This window comes from Phascolarctos cinereus, unplaced genomic scaffold (assembly GCF_003287225.1).
Source record: "Phascolarctos cinereus isolate Bilbo 61053 unplaced genomic scaffold, phaCin_HiC Scaffold_9;HRSCAF=440, whole genome shotgun sequence".
NCBI classification, from domain to species: Eukaryota; Metazoa; Chordata; class Mammalia; order Diprotodontia; family Phascolarctidae; genus Phascolarctos; species Phascolarctos cinereus.
This window is the reverse complement of record NW_027556402.1, coordinates 124,810,692-124,832,765: the sequence shown is the minus strand read 5'-3', so window position 1 is coordinate 124,832,765 and position 22,074 is coordinate 124,810,692. Positions and strand designations below refer to the sequence as shown.

The 22,074-nt window shown below is 35.1% G+C and overlaps 1 pseudogene; it reads left to right on the top strand.

Moving 5' to 3' along the window:
- Positions 1-2,450: 2,450 nt before the first annotated feature.
- The window catches only part of LOC110201128 (2-acylglycerol O-acyltransferase 3-like), a 68,127-nt pseudogene continuing 48,503 nt past the window's right edge, over positions 2,451-22,074 (top strand).

Sequence of the window (22,074 nt, the reverse complement as noted above, 5' to 3'; positions counted from 1 at the left end):
TGTGAGGAGTTTACATTCTAGTGGAGGAAACAAGGACATATATATGTATATACAGCATTAACATAAGGTGAATCAACCCAAATATATACAAAATAGTTAAATACAGGGTACATAGTTTGGGAGGAAGGATACTAGCAGAGTTAAGGAAAATGTAGAAATGTTTCATTCATAAAATAGTGCTTGAACTGAGTCTTAAAGGAAGAGAGTCACATTATCAGGCAGAAGCTAAAAGCCAGTGCATTCCAGTATGTGGGACAGCTAGTACAAAGACATGAGAGAAGGGAAGTTCTGTGTGAGCAACAGAGAAAGCTAGTTTCACTTGATCACAGAATGTGGGAGGAGGCGATAATGTTCAGTGGGGCTGGAAAGATAGAATTGGGGCTAGGTTGCACAATACAGGGCTTTATAAGCTGAACAGAAGAATTTATATTTTATCCTAGAGTAAATCAATAGGAAACCTCTAGAGTTGATTGAATAGGGGAGTCACATGGCCAGATCTAAGCTTAAGGAAAATTACTTTGGCAGATGGACTGAAATGCTAAGAGACTTGAGGCAAGGAGACCAATTAGGAGGCTGTTAATAATCTAGGTGAGAGTTTTTCAGGGTCTGAATTAATGTGGTAGATTAGTGATAAGAGAGAAGGGATGAGAATCAAGAAAAGTTGGGAAGACAGAAAGTCAGATCTAACAGGTGATTGCATATGTGTTGTGAGAAAGAGTGGGTTATCCAAGATAATGCAGAGATTATGAATCTGGGAAGGATAGTGGTGTTTTTGACAGAAATAAAGAAGTTTGGAAGAGAGGAATTATGGGGAAAAGATACTGAATTCATTTTTGGACATATTGAGGACATTTTTAATGGTGAATAGGCAATTGGTGATATGGGACTGAAACTCAGGGAAGACACTGGAACTGGATCTCTCTCTCTCTCTCTCTCTCTCTCTCTCTCTCTCTCTCTCTCTCTCTCTCTCTCTCTCTCTCTCTCTCTCTCCATTGCCCCAGCTGGGTCAAGAGTGATATGGATGATGAGCTATAAAGGGAGACTGAAAAGGAATAGTCAAATTGGTAGGAAAAGAACCAAGAGAGAATAGTGACACAAAAAATAAAGACAGAATATTCAGTATATGAGGGTGGCCAACAGTGTTAAATGCATCAGATACATCAAGAAGGATGAGGAAATATTTTTAAAAAAAATAGATATGCCAATTAGAAAATTATTAACACTTTGGAGAGAAAAGGCTGTTGAGTGTTGAGATTAGAAACTAAACTGCAGTTGAGGGGTCAATGGAAGCATAGTATAAAGCTTTTTCAAGAAATATGACTGAAAAAAGGATTTAACTAAAACTTGAAATAGTTAAAGTATTTTTTTTTGTTTTATGTAAAAAGAAAATTCATATGTATATTTTAGAAATAGATAAGTACCCAATTGAATGGGAGAGGTTGAAAACTGAAAGAGATGTGATGATTGAGGGTACAATCTACTGGAAAAGGTGAGAGGGGTTGAAATCAAATATAAATTCATAGGGGCTGAACTTGCCAACCTGAGTAGGATCATCTATTTTGTCAGGGACTGGAGAAAATACAAAAGGATGTAAAGGGATTTGGATATAAAAAGAATGAGCTCATTTTTAATGGTTTCAATTTTCTCTCTAAAGAGGCAAAGTCTTCAGTTGATAGACTACTGGGACAAGGAAGAAAAGAGAAGCTGGAGGAGGAAAGAAAAGACTCAGAAAATTTCTGTGGTGGCTCAAATATGCAATCAATTTGGGAAAAATAAAAGAACTGGGCAGTGGTTGTTTGATGGGCCCAGCCAGGGCACTCTACCACTAACTAGGCAGTTGTTGACAGGCTGGGCCTGGTAGATTGTTTGGACACTGGGATTTTCCTCAGGGCTTATCATCTGTGGTTCACAGATGGATTTTTTAGTAACCTAATTTCATTCTTCGATGGGCATCTATACTCTTTTCCACTAGTCTTCAGCTACTAGCTGGCTGAGCTGGGAAGGGAGAACTAACTACATTCTCTTCAGTTTGAAGGTTAATGTGTTCTTTTTTTTAAAAAAAGCAGAAACGCTACAAAGTTATTTCAACTAGGGCAATGACACATCAGGATAGTAAGAAGGATTTTCCCTTTGACTCCCTCAAAGTCTCAGCTCTAAGGCTCATTGTCACTTCCAGGGAGAAGATAGGAGCTCACCTATCCTTTCAACCCATTATTCCTCTTTTAAGTGGCCCAAAGTGGCCGTAATATATAAAAAGTTATATAAGTAGTGTACTAAAGGGACTTGAAGCTGAGGTATAAGAGGATAAACTGAAAAAAAATTAGAGATATTTAACTTATTAAAAGAAGAATTAGGCTGTCATGTCACTGATTTCAAGTATCTGAAAGGTTATCATGTGGAAGAAGAGTTAATCTTGTCCTACTTATTCCTAAGTGGCAGACTTTGGAGCGATGACCAGATTTGCCAAAGAGGTAAATCTGAGATTTAATGCTAGAGTAAAGCAAAACATCCCTAACTACCTCCCACTTTTAGAGCCATCCACATATGGAACACTTTTTTAGGCAGTAGATCTTCCCTCACTTAAGGTTCTTTAATAGAAAATCTGGATGGCCACTTCCAAAGTATGTGTTAGAGGGGATTGTTTTTTAATTTATCAATCATATTGGTTGCCCTCTCTGGTCCCTTAAAACTCTGTGAGTGTGATGGCCCAAAGATCTTTCCAATAAATTATTTATTCATATATTAGATTTGTCTATGCAATATTTTATTTCAAATTATTATATAATATATGCAATAATGCATAATTATAAATTTGTGTCTATATATCTCCAAATGGCTCCAAACAGAATAGAATTGAGGAAGAGATACATACTCACATTATCTCATTTAGATGCTACCTAAGTATTTAACTGCACTTAGTATTTTGATTGATTTAGTCACCTGCCGAATCAAAGGGAAGAGCTCACATTGCATTGACCATTGCATGCTTTTCTTCACAAGAAATTTGCATTTGCAATAATAGATCCATTTTAGCATTAATTCCCTGGGGAGATTTAGAGTGCAATTCGAAATGGTGATAACAACTACGGTGGCCTGGAAGGAAAAGTCACTTTCAGCCGTTTAGTCAATGCCAATGTCTTAGCAATTCTCCCAGGGAAAACTATTATAGAACCACAGAATTCTAGAAGGTAAATGGAACCCAATAGCCAAGTGAATCTCCATGTTAACATTCTTCATAAGTAATTATCTTGTTTCTGCTTGGAGATCTCAAATTAAGAGGGGTACACAACACACTTAATGGTTAAGGAGATTTTGCTTATACGAAACCTAAAGTTATCTCTGTAACTTTTTCCCATTGCTTCAAATCTTGATTTCTGCACTGAAGTATGAGTATAATCCATCTTCCATTTGGAAGCTATTTATGTACCTACAGACAACTATATATCATGTATACATGTAGTCTTTTCTTCTGGAAAAAAAAATCTACCATTTCTTTAATTGATTCTCATTTAAAACAGAAGCAAAGCCCTTCCCCAATCTATTTGCCATCCTCAGGATATTTTCTAGTCTTTTCTTAACGGTGGTGCCAAAAACTGCATGTAATACTCCAGGTGTGGTCTCCCTAAGACCAAGTATAATATGTGCTCCTTGATGCTATGCCTCTCTTGGAAGCAGCTAGGTGGCTCAGTGGAAAGAATACTGGGTCTGAAATCAGGAAGACCTGAGTTCAAATCCACCTACAGATACTTATTAGCTGTGTGATCATGGGCAAGTCACTTGACCTCTGTTTGCTTTAATCCACTGGAGAAAGAAATGGCAAACTACCCCAGTATCTTTGTCAAGAAAACATCGTGAACAGTATTATCATGCTATGTTCTATGGAGTCAGGAAGCATTGGACATGACTGAAAAAAAAGTTTCTCTTAATGCACCCTAAAGATGGCATTAAGTTTTTGGCTCTCGTATCACATAGCTGGCTCATATTAAATCTTGCTGTCCACTAAATCCACACCGAGAAATTCATGCATCTTTGAGGTACTGAAAGTAATACTTCTACATGAAGTAAGAGCACAAATAATCTGTGCTTGATAACCCAGAATAACATGTGGGTTAACAGGCATTTGGCATATTCCCTTCAGGTTGCCAAATATTTACTAAATTGCACCTGTTTGCAAGGCATAATGATAGGTACCAGAGGTATAAATACAAAATGAAAAACAGTCCTTGCTCTCAAGGAACTAGCTTATAATTTATCTGATCACAGGCTTATATGTTATTAGTTTTTAGTACCTATTAGCTTTTTGTCTTTTGAATGATTATAGATGTTATCCAGGAAACTCTACAGAGTTACTGTGCTTGATGACATTTGTGAACAGAAAATATGGAAAGACTCACCATTTATAAGGGCTAAATCTTCCATTTTCCCTCTGGGAAGGACATCCTCCATTATGGTGGCAAACAACTTTATTGGTTATTGATCTCTCCTCAATTGATAATTATAATATGTGTCATCAAACAAAGAACTATCAGCATTTCTTTCAAGGAATTATGTATGATTTTGACAGATGCATGGAAACACTTCATTGGAGGAGAAAATTTTAAGGCACTGTTTGCTGCACCGGCTTAAAGGCTTTACAATAGTCAATGACCAATAATTACAATAGAATCTTTTGTTCTCCATACCTTCCAGTTCAACTTAAGTATTCACATGGTTAGCCCTTGGTAGAGGAAATAAGAAAATAAGGAATATGTATTATCTATAATAAAATCTGTATTTGGATGGGCAGAAAATTAAATAGATAATGAGTTAGGCCAAGAATTGAAGAAGAAGAGGAGGAGAACAGACTTTTGGAAAATCACATTTCTCTCTAAGATACAGGTCAACTTTTAAAAAATCACCATGATGTTATACAGATGTATGTTACATATTGCCACATTGTCCAAAAAATTAAAGTTGAGGATGAATAAAGGCTCATGGAGAAGTTTATGATAAGAATAAGTGGAATGCAATTATTCATCACTGAGGAATTTTTAAGGAAAAAGGAACTTAAGAAATATCAATAATATGTGGAAAGGGAAATGAAAGAGGCTTACATATTTGTCAATAGCAATAGCTAATCAAAGACAATGTATTTACTCTTGGTATTTATGCTCTGCCAAGAGACATAAAAAATGCTGGATGGACCTCCTATTGGTAATTTTTGGAAGTCACAGAGAAGGGTCAAACATGGTGAGAAAGCATGGAGGGGTTTTCACGTGCAAGGATAGGAGTAGTATACACATAACAAGTTCAAAGATTCTTTGACTTATTTTTGTATTAGATTTTTTTCTATCTCTTATTTCTTGGTAAGTATAGACAATGCTTGTACTTAAATTGCTTTTAAATCATAGAAATGAAAATATCATTTTTAGCTTTACTTCCACATCACCTTATTCCTGCATTACATGTAAATTATATCCTTACATAACCCTCTGTATTAAATAAGATGATAGAACAAAAATGTGAAAGTGGAAGGAAAGGGCTACTGAAGTGGAAAATGAGGACAAATCCAAGAATACAAAAAGGCAAAAGCATGGTGGAATGTAATTAAATTTTCATTCTGTAATTTCTTCTTTTAATATTTTAGTTTTGTAGAAATAGTTTCCTAATTAATATATTTTTCCAATTGCCTTCTTATTTCTAAACCTTTATTATGAAGAAATATTAACAATGAAGATAAGACATTAAAAAGAATATCTATCTCTGATCATTCATTACTCTTCAGTTTCAAGGGAATCAGCAAATAGGGTAGATCGTGGATTATTTTAAAATGAATCTTCACTGTTTTCATATAAATCTATGAAGGATAACACAATCATGAAATTAAATGTCATATTGTACTAAATATGCATGACCGAATCTATATGCAGATGGACAGAAAAATCCACTTTTAATTTCATAGGTCATGTCTGCATGATAAAAATAACCCAGCTAATAAACTGCCCATCTGGCATTTTCAACTATTTTAAAAACTTATTCATTGATTACCTGATAAATTGTGTAGAAATTGTTTGGGAGCTGGGGAGGGCTTCCTGGAATTGGCACAGATAGACATGCCTTTACTACACATTCTCTTTGTAGTAAGAAGTCCAATACACCAGTACTTTATACTATCAAAAAGATATAGACGTAACTGATATCTACACACTCACACACACACACACACACACACACACACACACACACACACAGAGGAACTGTGCATTTAAAAAAAAAAAGGCAATTCCCTTGATCAAATAGGGGATGATGCATTTCATTGCTTTCATATTGATTTATTTAAAACAAATGCCTAAATAAAAGTTGTTTTTTTAATAAAAGGATCTTTGTTTCATTCTTTGTGACCCCAGCAAGCTGAATGAACCTCTGCTGAGGTTTTATGTAGGGACATAGGCAAGTGTAGCATAGAAAGGGGAGAGATGTATGCAATATGATTGCTCTATGGAGGTACTGTCCATGTCCATGAGATCACAAATCAATCGGATTACCAGAATAATACATATTGGGAATTTACAATGCCATAAAGATACACACACAACAACAGCAACAACAACAACAACAACAACGACAACACCTCAAATTTCTTCTATAATGGCACATGCCACTACAACCTGGAAAGAGAATCAGGAAATTTATAGTCTTAAACTGATTCCCACCTGACACTGAGACCTTAGAAGAATTCATTTCATCAAGTTGGCTCTTAATTTCCTCATTCACAAAATTAAAGGCTTGTGCCAAGTGATTTCTAAGATATTTCTCAGTTTTAAAATGCAAGGATCCTCTACCCAGAAGTGGAAGGGACCTCAGCAGTCATACATGAAAAAAGAATCCTCTCAGTAGGATAGTCAGGTGGTCATGAGCCTTTGCTTAAAGAACTAAAGAGATGCAGAGCCCACTGCCTCACTGGGCAGTCCATTCCACTTTAGGGGACTGTTAGGAAGTTTGTCCTTGCATCAAACCTCAATTTGCCTATTTGCATCTGAGTGGCATCACTCCTAATTCCATGGTCAGCAAAATGCCTTAAACATAATAAATTTTTAATAAATTTTTATTGATTGACTAACTCAAGGATACTGAGGATGAACACAGGATGAACAGAACAAGACTGACTACTCTTCTGTGTGGCAGTCTTTCAAGTACTTGAAAGATGGCTATCATGCTCTGTCTCCTTATTCCTCAGTCTCTTATTTTCTCTAGACTAAATACTCACAGTTCCTTCTGTCAAGTCTTAAAGGACATGTACCTCATTCAACAAAACAAGGCCACATTTGCTTGGAAATAAGTATTTTGTAGTGTGAAATATACAATATTTGCTAGTCACCACTACACTGAAATTTTTTAAAAAGAAGAATGCACTAAATAAATAAGAGGCAGCATAGGGAAGAGAGGACTGAACATAGAATCTTGAAGGAATGATACCTATTGGCTATATAACTATAGTTGGTAACCTCTTATTGCCCTAGGAAATGCTGTGAGACCATAATTTGCAAATACCTTGTGAAACTAATTTGATAAAGGTTTTTCTACAGCCGTACTTTCTTATGCTAAAGAAATTGTAGGTCTAATTCAAAACATATGCAAGCAAACATACATACAAATGCAAATTAAAATATACATTCATAGAGCACTTAAAAGGTTTGCAAAGCACTTTTCTGTTTACAAAAAAAACCCCATAAAATTAGTGATACAAGTATTATGTTGTTTATTTTATGGATGAAGCTTAAAGAGGTTAAATGACTTGTCTACAGTCATGCAGTGTCTGAGGTAGAATTTGAACCCGTCTTCTGACTTCAAATCTGCTAAGTGTATTAATCATTATGCAAGCTATCTGTTATGGCAGGCTGGTATGTCTCCTTGCAATAACAGATATTTAGCATTAGCAAAATACAATGTATTTTTTAAAGGTAAGCATCTTTGGTATATATGTTATGGGCCATACCCCAACGTCTCCCCCTAAAAAAAGGAAAAACTAAAATATTGAAAATTAGAGAAATAGCAAAAATTTGAAAACAAAGACTATAAAATAATAAATAAGATTAATAGCTATCTTTAAAGGGAATATTCATTAAACCATTAGCTAACTTGATATTTAAAAAAAACTACTAAGCAAAAAAAAAAGATTAATAGAGTGAATCCACAGCAGAAAAAAATGAGAATTTTCCAAAACTACCATCCACAATTTTATGCCAAAAAACTGAGACTTTAAAAGAAGTAGATGAATACCTACAAAAACATTAAATGCTCAAATAAAAACAATAATGAAAACATTACAAATAGAGATCTTAAACAAAATAGTGTACAAAAATGAAAACCGGAAAACTATTAATAATGAGTAGTCTGCAAAAAGTTAGGAGAGCTGACCTGGGCCAGTTGGATTTTAAAGTGAAATTTATCAAACATTTAAATAAAAATTAATACCTGTAGTGATCTCAATTTCCCACTGCATAATTAAGCTGTAAAATTATTCTTAAACATAAAAAAATCAAGGCACTCTCTCAGTCTTTTCTTTTATACACAAATGAGGGAGAAAAGAAGCACAGAAGAAGAATTGTAGACCAATTAAATTAATGAACACTGACACATAAATTTAAAATAAAATGCTTGTAAGTGTACTTCAGCACTTTCTTGTTTTATTCAACCTTTGATTGGTAGGTAAAAGGAACCTGGTAGAGGGTTCCTTCTGATAGAAGGAACTCACTGGAAAGAATATTTCTTTCACCAATTTAGGTTAATACTTAATCTGCAGTTTACAATGTTGGAGAAATGTTTAGGGACACAGGGAGATTGAATAACCTGCCCAGGATTACACAATCAGTATGTGATAGAGGGAACATTTGAACTAAACTCTTGCAGACTTAACGTCTAGCTCTCTGTTCTCCACACAACACTGATTTTCAACAGTAATACAGTCAGGAAGTAATTCAATAACCAAGTCATATTCATTCCATAGATGAAAGTTCGGATTAGCATTAATAAAAAAAAGATGTGATTAATGATATAAACATAAAAAAACCACACATTATTATTTCAATAGCATAGGATAAAACAAAGATTTAAAAATGCAATATTCATTTAAAAAACAAAAACTCTAAAAACCACAAATGAGTGAAAGAGGATTGGGGTGGAAGGTTCTTGTGAGCAGGCATCAACAAGGTCAGCTGATAAATCCTCTGTGTGGAAGAGACTAAGAAACCTGAAACAAAGTCATAATGTTGTGTAATGGAAATGTCATGGAGAAACTTAAAACATAAACAGACCTTCTGTAACTGGGTTTATCCTTTAGCTATGTGGTAAAGATCCTTTTGATTGGCTATGGAGCCAATACTAGAAGTATGCAAAAGACCCTAGTCAACCAAAACCTGTTCCTCTGTTTTGTTGTGTGACTTTCTGCCTTGTGACTTTCTGATGAAAGACTATAGGTAATTATTTAAGGAAAGATGCCTTGGGTCATCCCTAATGTAATCAACGTATGTTCTATGAATATAGACCTCAATTGTTTTCTCTTAAAGTTTCTCTTTGCTTAAGATAAAGGAGTATGAAGATGGAGATTGAAGATTATAAGCTTCTAGAGGTCAGGAGAGTGAGCCATTTGGAGAAGGAGATGTAGAATTCTAGGGGGCACTTCTGAGGGTTTGGGGAAATCTCTTCTTAATTGCTATCAGCTTGAACTCCATTTTTGTGTGATAGTTATAGCAGAGACTAGAGAATAAAATTAAAAGTACAAATGTAAGGAAATCAAATAATCATTTTACACAGTACTACAAAGACCAGGAAGAAATGAGTATGAGAAATTATACTCAAAATAATTACACATTGCATAAGATATCTATAATTTGACCCACAATGATACAAACAAGGCCTACATTAGAAAAGTAAAGTAAAATACAAATAAATAAAAGGATATTACATTCACTTTTCAATTTAGTGCACCATCAATCAAATTGCCAATTTGATATTTATAGAACTAGGTGAAACAATAATTTAATTCATTTGGAAAAAAGGTCTAGCATCTTAAGAGATTTCATGGGATAAAGGGAGAGGAAAATAAGTAAGGAAACACAGCATTACCAGATTTTAAAATGTATTATTTATCATAAAAATAATTTTGTACAGATTTTTCTAAAAGTAGTACAGTAGAACAGAATATACATGTAAGAAATGTAAGTATTCAAAGATAGTAACCTGCTGTTTGATATAATTAAGAAAATAAATTACTGGAGGGAAGACACTATTTTACAAGAATTCTTAGGAAACTGGACCAATATTTTATAACATACCAATGAGAGAAAAAATGGAAATGTGACCCAAATAAAAGTCATGATTAAAAAAATGGAAAAAGAAGGAAATAACTTTTACTACTTTGAATGGGAGACGCTAGACCTCTAAACCAAAGACTAGAGGTTATTAAAAAAAAAACAACATAGAAAACAGGTAATTTTTATTGCACAAAATTAGAGAATACTAGTGTGTCATGAAAGTCAGTGAAGACAAATCATCAGTGAAACCTGAATTTGAGGGAAAAAAAAAACACTTGGATCAAATATTACTGTTATCCAAGATATGCAAGGAATTGATCTGCTATCTAACCTATATACGGAATTGATACAAATATATAAGATCAAGAGTTATTCCCCAGTAGATAAATATTTGGCCAAAGAATTAAGACAAACAGATTCCAGAAGAGTCTAAATTTATGAATGGTCATATAAAAATGCACAAGAGACGCAAATTTAAACAAGTATGATGGTCTACATCACACACTGCAAATAAGTAACAATTACAAAAAAGGGGACTAGTCATTGTTGACAGGGATGTGGAACGACATAAAGACAAATACACTGTACCACAATAATTTGTTCAGACTATTCTGGATACAATGTGACTAAACTATTGTTATTGTTTTGTACAGTGATCCCATTATTGGTCATAAACACCAAAGAGGTCAAATACATAAGAGAAGGTCTAATACAAAACAAAATATTCATAGTAGTGTGTCTCATTGTAGTAAAGAAGCAAAAATTTATGTATATATATGAGTGTCAATCAATTAAAAATGGCTTTTACCTGATATATAGATGTCATAGAATATTGTTATGCAGGAAAAAATGGTGAATATGAGAAACCTAGAGAAGCATTGGAAGGTTGATATTCGCTGATGCAAAACGAAATAAACAGACATAAAATAACAATATGTAAAATGATCACAACAATGCAAACCAAATGCTTAAATCTAAGTAAATTTTTAAAAAAAACAGTGATGTCCTTGACAGCAGGTAATCTTCATTTTATTTCAGAGATACAGGGAGTCAGGGGACTATTGTAGCAGAATATTGCATACATCATCAGATAAAGTCACATAATCTGGTATTTTTGCTCACTTGTTCACTCTTTCATTACAATGGAGATTTCATTATGAACTAAAGAAGATGAGTTATTTCCAGAAATGGCTTTGGTTTTTTAAAAAATCATTAAGAGTTTATTTAAAAATAAGAATAAAAAAGAAAAAAAATACCAGTGAATATCCAGTGATTACCTATATTTGTCTTTTGGCTTTTTCCAAACATAACTTGTGCCTTCACTCCAAATCATTCAAATATCATTCCCCATTCACCACTAATTTCTCCATTCTCAGAGTAAGAGACAACATTTCTTCTTGCTATTAGCAATTCATCTGTTTTTACTTCCTTGTTTCTTTCCCCTATGGCATCCTTGAGGTCTTTGTCCATTTTGATAATTTCCCTATTTTCCAATCTCTCCACTGCCCTTTCCTTAAAACTTTTACACATGATCATCCTTCTCACATCCTAATACACACACACACACACACCCCAAAACAAAACAAAACAAAACAAAACAAACCTTGTACTTCATTCTGCCTCCCTTACCCCAAGCTATTGTTCTGTATCCTTCCTCTGTTTTATGGCCAAACTCTTAGAGAAAACTGCCAATGCTTACTGCCTCCACTTGGTCACCTTTCATTCACTTCTTAACCTCATCCGATATGACTAGATTCCCAGATGCTCTGCTAAAACTGGTCTCTTCTAGATCAAAATTCATCTCATTATTGCTTATCAAAATAGCCTTTTCTCAGTTGCCACGCTTCTCCACCTTGCCTATATATTTCATGACATCATCCCTTCCTTATGGACACACTTCTTATCCTGAGAAATTTTTGAAGACATTGCTTTATTATGCTTTTCCTCTCAACTATCTGACTTATCCTCAGTCTAAACTGCAGAATCACCATTCATGTCCTGTTCCCTATGCTTGATTCTATCCTCCTAGGACTTTGTTGTCTAAAGCCAACTTATCCCCTTTTCCTTCCTACCTTCCTTCCTAATTTCCTTCCTTCCTTCTTTCCTTTCTCTCTCTCTGTCTTCCTTCCTTCCTTCCTTCCTTCCTTCCATTCTTTCTTCCATTCTTTCTTTCTTTCTTTCTTTCTTTCTTTCTTTCTTTCTTTCTTTCTTTCTTTCTTTCTTTCTTTCTTTCTTTCTTTCATCATCTGCATCCTTGGCTCTTCTCTCTGAAGATGACTCCCAAATCTCCAGGTCGAGGCTTAGTAATTCTCCTGAGTTCCAGTTATACATCCCTAACCACCCATATGATTTCATTACCTTGAGAGCTAGTAAATATCTAAAAATCAACATGTATAAATTTGAAATCATTATGTTCTCCCCCCAAACCCACTCTTCCTCTTAGCTCTCTTTTTAGGGCTCTACCATTCTTCCAATCATAAAGTTATTGTTGACTTCACTATCATACCACCAATATTAAAAAACTGCAAAATCTTGTTAATTATTACTCCACAACATTTTCACCATTAATTCCCTTCATTCTGGTCATGCAATAATTACCTAACCTTGTTTCAACTTTTATCATCTCTACCCTGAAGTATTGCAATAGCCTCCCTTACCTCTAGATCTTTCACTATCTGGTTTATCTTTCAAGCAACTGCCAAATTTTTATTCATAGAGAATAGAGCTAAGCACATCACTCTCTGCTCATGAAACTTTAGAGTTACTTGGAGTTTAGAGTTGTTGCCACCAAGACAAAATAGTTTCTTTTGTTTGGCATTCAAGAATCATAATCTGATCCTGCCTTTTCATTTTAATTATCTATTACAATTTCCCATACACAAAACTGGTTTCAGCAAACCTGGCTGTTGTGCATATGGAGTATTTTATCTCCATCTCCTTGCCTTGCACAAATTATTCTCTGTGCCTAGACTACACTCCCTTCTAAACTGTCTTTAAGTCTTTAAGTCTTGACTTTAGTGCCATTTCCTACAAAAGATTTTCCTCGTCCTCCCTAGCTGTTTGTGACCTGACAAAAATTACCGTATATGTTTGTGTGTGTGTATGTGTGTCCTGGACTTATGATTTCATCAACTTAAGGAATTCTGTTAGAAAAAACTCATTTCCTGGATGCATACTAGTAACTAATCTGTCATATTCAAGTACTTCAACCAAGCCATTCTGCTTCTCCTGTATCCATTCAGTTATATATGCATATGTATACACATACAGTAAAATGTATTCAATTTACATACATGTGTATGTGAATATGCACATGTGTACATGCATATATGTATATCATTCTAATTATATACAAATTTGTGTACAAATACACATACTGTATACACTTACATATATGCATCAATAAGGCATGATTAGTTGGGGGAAACTCCCTCCACTTTTCATTTATGTACTAGAACATTCTTATTTTCCTGAAATTCAGTGAGAGGTTAAGTGGTTTGCCCACAATTACACTGCTGAGGAATACTGATGGGATTTGAACCCTGGCCCTTTTCAATTTACTATGCAATATTGCCTCTAATTCATATACACTGAGTTGGGAAAAGGAAATGGAATGTTGATTAAGAAAATACAGTGGATTTAATCATAATAATTTGCTGATGAAATGATAATTCAAACAAATAATGACTCTTCCCTATTCTCTCCTGGGGAGGGAGGAAAACAAAATAATAACTATTTCATTTATACTTTGTAGAAAACAAAAGTAGCTATCATTTAATACTCGTGGAAAAAAAAAATTAAAAATATCCACTCCAAACATTTGGTCCATCATGCCATTACCATGAAATATACATGTTTAGCAATATACATCTGTTTAGCAATATAGCTTCATTAGGTTTTAGCCTTTTTCTTTATTTCTTTGGTATGAGAAAATTAAAGTTTGAATTGGTTACCAGGAAGTTTCATTTGTTACCATATACTGCCTGTATTGTAAGTCTAATTGCATATTCACCTAGCTATAACTTACCACTTATTCATGTGAAAAAAAAAATTCTCAATGGCAGCCCTTACCAATTAAGAAATAGGCAACATATGTTCCAAATCACACTTTACTTTCCTAAAATGTTTGAACACTGATAGCAAGGATGAATGCCTCTACAAATGTGTGCATATGCCTTCTCAAATCTCATAGGACATTAATTACTAGGGCTCCAATCTATTTTAGAGATAAACAGATACTGAATTATCTGTGGATTTCGGCCATCTGTGAATTATGGTGCTAAAAATCATCAATATATCTAGAACATGTATGGGATATTCATATTCTTCTTATTACTGAATATTAATATAATGTTCACTATATCTGAATGTTTATGTGGAGTGGGATTCCTAACCTATAGGAATTGAGAGCCTAACTTGCATGGTAAATAAAATCTGGGCCTTACTTACCCATGGGGGCATTATCTATAACACATCTCTCACTATGGATCGTGCCATCATGAGTGCAATTTTATTGACTGTTTAATTAAGTATATTTGGTTGGCATAAACATAACCCCTGTTTATTCTAGCCAAGAAAGAGCTGAAAAAAAGGCCTTTTAGCCAAGACATAATTACTTTTCTTCCTCTAGAGAAGGGGTGAACCTGTGAGAAAGCGGATGCCGTGAAGATGTGGAAGTTCTCAATGCAGATTCCTGGAAACAATCCCAGAGTTGGGGGCAGGGGGGAGAAGAGTCATAAAATTATAAAGTTGAAAGGAACTTTAATGGTCACTGAATTCAATTCATATTAAAAAAAAGAATCTTCAGGGGGGTGGAGCCAAGATGGAAGTGTAAAAGCAGTGACTTCCTTGAGCTCTCCCCCAAATCTCTCCAAATATCTATAAAAAAAAATTACTCTAGACAAATTCTAAAGCAGCAGAACCCACAAAGAGACAGAGTGAAACAAATTTCCAGCCCAAGACAACCTGGAAGACTGAGAGGAAAGGTCTGTTGCACTGGACTGGGAGAGGCACACAGTTCAGCATGGGCCACACAGGCAAAGACAGGGCCTTAGAGAACCTGGAGCAGGCCTCAGGGAACTGAATCATGGGGCAGCTTTGGTGGCTTCCAGACTTCTCAACCCACAAATACCAAAGACAACTTAGAAGGTCAGTAGGAAAGGTCTTTTGGACCTGGGTAAGAGAGGAACGTAGTCCAGCACTGGCCCTAGCACAACCCTGGGGTGGAGGCCACAATAGCAGCAGATGCTTCTGGAGCTCTCAGCCCAGTGGGGGGACCAAACAGCTGATCAGAGGAAGATCGTAGGGGTCTCATTGCTGGCACTGAGGCAGTATTCTCTTGCTTTGCCAGTGCTTGGATTTGGGTCACAGTCCTGGGTGGTGGTTCTGGGACAAGGAGGAGTGCTAGAGTGGCAGAGCTTGTGGCTGCATCAGAGGGAGAATCCTCCTCACAATTCCAAGGCAGAAAAGAGTGCTTGTGGTCACTAATAGACAAGAGCACAGGCCAGGAAAGGATTAAACACCTTGCCCCTTCCATCTTGGAAGAACTGAAAATTTACAGTTCTCTAGAAGTATGTCTGAAAATAGCTGTACAAAACCCCTGAAGTTTCAGTCAGTACACTCTCCACACTGGAAACGGTGCCCTACCTTAACAAAGAGTTAAAAAGTCAAGTAATTGGCTGGGAACATGAACAGGAAGTGTGTGTGGGGGAACAAAAAGCCAAACAAACCAACAAACAAAACAAAAACAAGCAAAAAAAAGAAAACAACCTCATACTATAGAATCTTCCTTTGGTGAAAAAAAGGATCAAAACGTACAACCAGAAGAAGAAAAAAAAGTCAAGGCTCCTACATCCAAAGCCTCTAAGAAAAATATGAATTGGTCTGAGGCCATGGAACAGCTCAAAAAGGATTTTGAAAAAAGCAAGTGAGAGAAGTAGAGGAAAACTTGGGAAGATAAATGAGAGTGATGCAAGAAAATCATGAAAAATGAGTGAACAGCTTGCTAAAGGAGACCAAAAAATAATACTTCAAAAAACACCTTAAAAAATAGACTAACCCAAATAGTAAAAAGGGTCCAAAAATCCAATGAGGAGAAGAATGTCTTAAAAAAGAAGAATTGGCTAAATGGAAAAGGAAGTCCAAAAACTCATTGAAGAAAATATCTTGTAAAATATCTCAGCGGAAAAACAACTGACCTGAAAAACAGATCCAGGAGAGATAAATTCAAAATTATTGGACTACCTGAAAGCCTGACTACCTAAAAGATCAAAAAGACAGCTTAGACATCATCTTTCAAGAAATTATTAAGTAAAACTTCCCTGATATTCTAGAACCAGAGGGTAACATAGAAATTGAAATTATCCACTGATCACCTCCTGAAAGAGATCCCAAAAGGAAATCTCCTAGGAATATTACAGGCAAATTTCAGAGTTCCCAGGTCAAGGAGGAAATATTGGAAGCAGCCAGAAATAAATAATTACACCTTGGGATGACTCTAAGTGTTAGAAAGTAACATCCTTAGAATGAAAGTCTTTCCAGCTAGATGAGTAGAATGACTAAAGGTAGAGAAAATAGCAGGAGTGGCTAGAAACTGCTTCAGAAATATCATACCACTGAGTTTCCTAACCTAATAATAAAGTATTGTTTTTGTTATTATTATTATTATTATTATTAATTACCAGGAAGGAAAAATAATGAAAGAGATACTTAGTTTAGTGGGATTAGGGGGGTTCATGTAGTAGGAGGCAAATGTGATGCACGATGAAATTGGTAGACGCCTTTGAATAGTGAGGAAGCAATAATGAAAACTTTTTTTTTCAGATAGCCAGATAGGAAGTTAAGAAAATAATAGTCTGACCATTGCTGACTTTTATATTAATAAAAGGGCCAATGCCAGGAATTGATGTTTTGCAAATAAGACTTAAGCAAAGAGGTTGGTACTTTCAGACATTTTTAAAAACGCAGAATGAGAATTAGGCATTGAATTTGGAAAAATAAAAGGAGTGGATATGTTAATGATGATTCATAAGTAAAGACCTAAATTAACCTATTCCCCGCCCCACCCCTGCCTACCCTATAAAGGTGTTGGAATTGAGTTATTTCTGAAGACTCAATGACTATAGCTTACCTAAAATAGAAGAACTGAAAAGAAATGTTTACACTTAAAATAACACACAATGAAAGATTAATCATCACGTCCTAACAACTGTGATATTAAAAGGATTGTGCCAGGTAGCTGTGGGACTTTAATGTAAGGCTAAGTAAAAAACTCATCAATGACTATTCTGTGTCCTGATGATATGATTGCCTTTTTTTCATGTTATAACAATGTTTAAATGATATAGTTAGAACTTCCCCTTCTGCTCTCACTGTCTAGCTCTCAATCTTTGTATTTTGGCAATGTTACTGATAGAAGTGACTTCATATCTGGATCTAGATGTGGTGATTATTCTAGTAATGTTAAAATTCTAAACCTAATCTGATTAGAGAAGGCAAAATCCTGAGTAAATGGCAAAAGTCCTGCAGAGGCCGATTTGCCTTATTACCTGGAGTTTACCTTTAGTTTCATAAGCAATAGGGAGCCAAGGAATAGTTTTCAGCAGAGGAATGAAGTGGTCTAAGCACTGAATTGGGAAGTGAGTAAAAGATGGTTCAAAGAGGGGATATATTGAAATGAGGAAAACTTGTTGAGAGGCTATTGAATTTTTGCACAAGTGTAAATGTAGACAAAATTGAGAGGAGGGGCTCTGGAGGCAGATATAACTTGGAAACTAATTGAAGGTGAAGAGTAAGCAAAGGTATAGAGTGAAATATGAAGTTGACATTAATATGAGCCTAGTTAAGAACACAAAAATAGGAGGCTGAAAGATTTTGAGGAAAACTTGACGAGTTTGCTTTGGATATGTTAAATTTGAGGTACTGACAGGACATCTAGGAAGCAATGCCCAGTAAATAGTTGTAATTCTGAAATTCTAAGTAGGGGTGGAAGATAAAGAAAAAAATATTTGAGAATCGTGGACTTTAGAATTACTGATGATTGAACCAAGAATTGAAATTTAATTTGAAGACTCCCCCTAACTTAGTCCATCCTTATTATTTTAGAGCTGAGGAAATGGAAGGTCAACAATAGAGAAGTAGCTTTCTCAAGTTCTGACAGTTGTTAAATAGCAGAGTCAGGATTCAACTTCAAATCCTCTAATTTAAAATCCATTGTTTTATCTCCTTCAATATGTTTATTTACTGGCTACCTTTTCTGATACTATGTAAGGAAGGAAGAGATCATAGGTGAGGATACTGAAAGGTTAAGGAAGAATAATGCAGAAAGCCAGGGAGTCCATATTGGCTTCAGTCTTCTCAGTTAACATAAAGGAGTTATGGTTATAAGGTGAACAACCAAAGAATGGTAGTAGAAAAATAACAAAGAAATAAAATAGAAAGAGAAAGACAAGAGTATAGAACAGAAACTTAGGAAACCCAAATTTAAAGCAAATGTGCATAGAAGGATCAGAATGTAACAAAAGAGAAGAAAAATTAGTCAGTGACACTGGAGGAAAACATGAGTGTACAGTGTCATAGAAGCCAACTGAAGATAGAACATCAATATGAAGGCATGCATAGTATCAAAATTGCGTGAATTCAATAAACATGAGAAAAAGAAAATACTGAATTGTTAACAAGGGAGTTACTTGTTATCTTGGAGGGAATGCTTTGTTTGTAGAGATTAGTTGAGATAGAAGTAATATTGACAGAGATGGAGAAATAAGGGGAAAGTGAGAAGCAGAGGTAGAGGGCAATCATTATTCCTTATATAAGGTGAATATTCAAGGGAATAGAGAGCCCCTTGAGAGAATAGAAAGATCAACAGAAAAGGTGTAGCTGTTGCTGTTGCTTGTGGTAGTGGTTGAGATGGTGTTTGTTTAATAGTGTTTACCCTGGTACCCACTGAATTAAGGCAAGGTGTGCATACCTTCTTCAGGGTACTCTAGTATGTTTAAGGGTTTGTAGGCCCTCTGCCATTGACTCCAGTCCTCATGGATGGTATTCTCTCAGTTTCAGAGGGACCCTGAATCCCAGTTCCATTTAAACACTTAAAAGTTGGATTAACTTTTAAAAGGAATATTTATTTTAAAGTAATAATAAGAACAAACCTTAAAAAAAAATCTCAAACTTCCCCTGATCTCATGCCCTGGGGAGTGGAAGGGGATGAGGTTCAACAGTTTGGCTCAGTTCCTATATATATGTTCATTATATAGTTCCAGCAAGTTCTAAGTCCAAAGACTGCCTTGGGTTCAAATCCTGGGCACCTTGGCTTCTCAGGACTTCCATACTAAGGTGGGTGACTGCACATTTGGTCTGTAATCCTACCTCCAATGTTTCCATGGCCTGAGTTCCCAGGTCCAATTGCAATTCCACTGTTGGTACACAGAACTAAAAAAGAGAAATGAAACAGGATCAAAAAAAAAATAAAACCTGAAGTGCAAGTCCATTTTTTTTTGTGATCACAGGGTAAAAGAGGAGAGGGGAAGGTGGCCTTTCCCCTTGCCTAGGTAGTTCATAGTACTTGTGATATGCATGAATGGGACCTTCATTCATTGGTTTGCTTTTTGATTTGTTATAGCCTAGAGGAGACCCTAAAAGCTTTGTAGGCTAAGGAGAAGGAACCAGTTGAAATAGAAAGAATGAATATTTATGAGCAAACAGGGAAGAATAGCTTGATGCAATGCAACAAGAACCACATTATAGTCATGGTTCTTAAGTTCAAATCCCAGTCTTGCCAATGACTATCCATGTAATATTAGGAAAGTTCATTTACCTTTCTTACTCTCATTTTTTTTAATCTCTAAAATTAAGGGATAAACTATAGCAGATATTCTTTGAGGTTCTTTCTAGCTCTAAATCTAAGATATATTATTGATTAAAAAATTCCCAGACAAGACATGATATGAGGATGTGGGAAAAATTACTTTTAACAATAAGAAAGGCTACCTTTTCTGATGCTAGAAGGAAGGAAGAGATCATAGGTGAGGATATTGAGAGGTTAGGGAAAGATAACGCAGGAAGCCAGGGAGTCCATACTGGCTTCAGTCTTTTTGGTTAAATGGGAGTTAAGGTCATAAAGTGAACAACCAAAACAAAACAAAATTTTCAGATGTGTGATTAAAAGTCAATTAGAGCTAAAAATAATATCGGATATTTATATAGATTTTTTTTAAAGTTTGTAGAGTATCTTGGTTATGTTATCTTATTTTAACCTTACTCCAAGCTAGTGAGATGTGTGCTGCAAATGGTGCTCTTATCTCCATTTTACAGATAAAGGAACTGAAGCTGAGATTTAGTCTCACAGCTAGTACCTAGTAAATGTCTGAGGCATGACTTCAACTCTAATCTTCCTAACTCCAAGTTCCTTTCTCTATCTACTACGCTGTACTGACTCTCTATTGAGATAGCAGATTTAGAGTTGGTGGGGACTTTCATGTACATTGAGTCCAACCCATTCATTTTATAGATGAGGAAACTCAGGCTGGAGAGGCTACATTAATTATCCAGGGTCATTGAGTTAGTGTTTGAGCCAGGATTTGAAGCCAGGTCTTTCTGACTCTTAAGATCAGTATCCTAACCTTATGCCATCATGCCTTTGAAAAATTTAAAAGATTCACAAGTTGTAGTTTTATTCAACTGAAAACTTTTGCAGTAAGTTTTAGTAGTCATAGTCAGGACAATTCCATGATTTCCTCCCTTGTTAGGCAATTCAATATAAAAGTGGAAGACACAGATGATATGAATTCCTTAGTTGGCAGAAGAAACATGGCAGAAGGATAATTGAATTAAGAGAGTTAAGAATGGGAGAAAGAACGTTATTTTATTGCAAAAAAAAAGTAAATAACAAGTAGCAAAGAAAGTTAGGCAAGATTAAGTTTGTTAGACTAGGAAAACTGAGGAATTAAGCTATAATAAAGTTTTATTATGAAATTAAAGAACACAAATAGGAGTAATAAAGGATAGAGAGATTGGGGGGAAATGGTAATTGTGATTCAAGAAGGGAATTTCAAAATTTATAATTTGTAAAATGGAGCAGGTTCAAGTTGTGATAAGATCCAAGGTGTGAATGTTCTTTCTCTACTTCCCCCAGTGGATAGTTTAAATAGAAGTGGGGTTGAGGTGAAGACACAACTAGGAAAAGGCAACCAAAAATTAGCCCCAGGACTCAAGTTTAGAAAGCTCTGTCTCTTATACTCTTTCAGTAAGCAAAAATAATTACTGAAAATCATTACCAGCTGGAGAACTTCCTTGCTCCTAAGGTCATGCCCCAGGTGATTTCTTCTCTACCTAATTCTTATAGCCTTCCCAGCACTGACCACAGAAGCTAATCACCTTGGTTCATCCTCATGGGATAGTGTACCAGATTGTCTCTGACAATAAGGCCTTCAGATTTAGCATATCTTTCTCTCTCACTCTCAACTAAATTTGTCTTTAAAATTTATTTCGGAGCACATTTTGTCAAACTTGCCACGTGGGTCAAAATTTCTACTTTTAGTTCTCAGTAGAGCTCATAGAAGTTGAGAAGTTCAATAAATTGAACAATTTCTGTTATACAAACATATAAAATTATAAATAATATGCAATTACATAGACTGTGTATATATTAATCAATAAATATGTTATTTATAACAATATTGTATATTAAATCTTGTTTATTAAATAAAGGCATTAAAGTATATTTATAATATGGTATATCTTAATACATAATAAATAGATATAAATTATATAAGTATATATAATT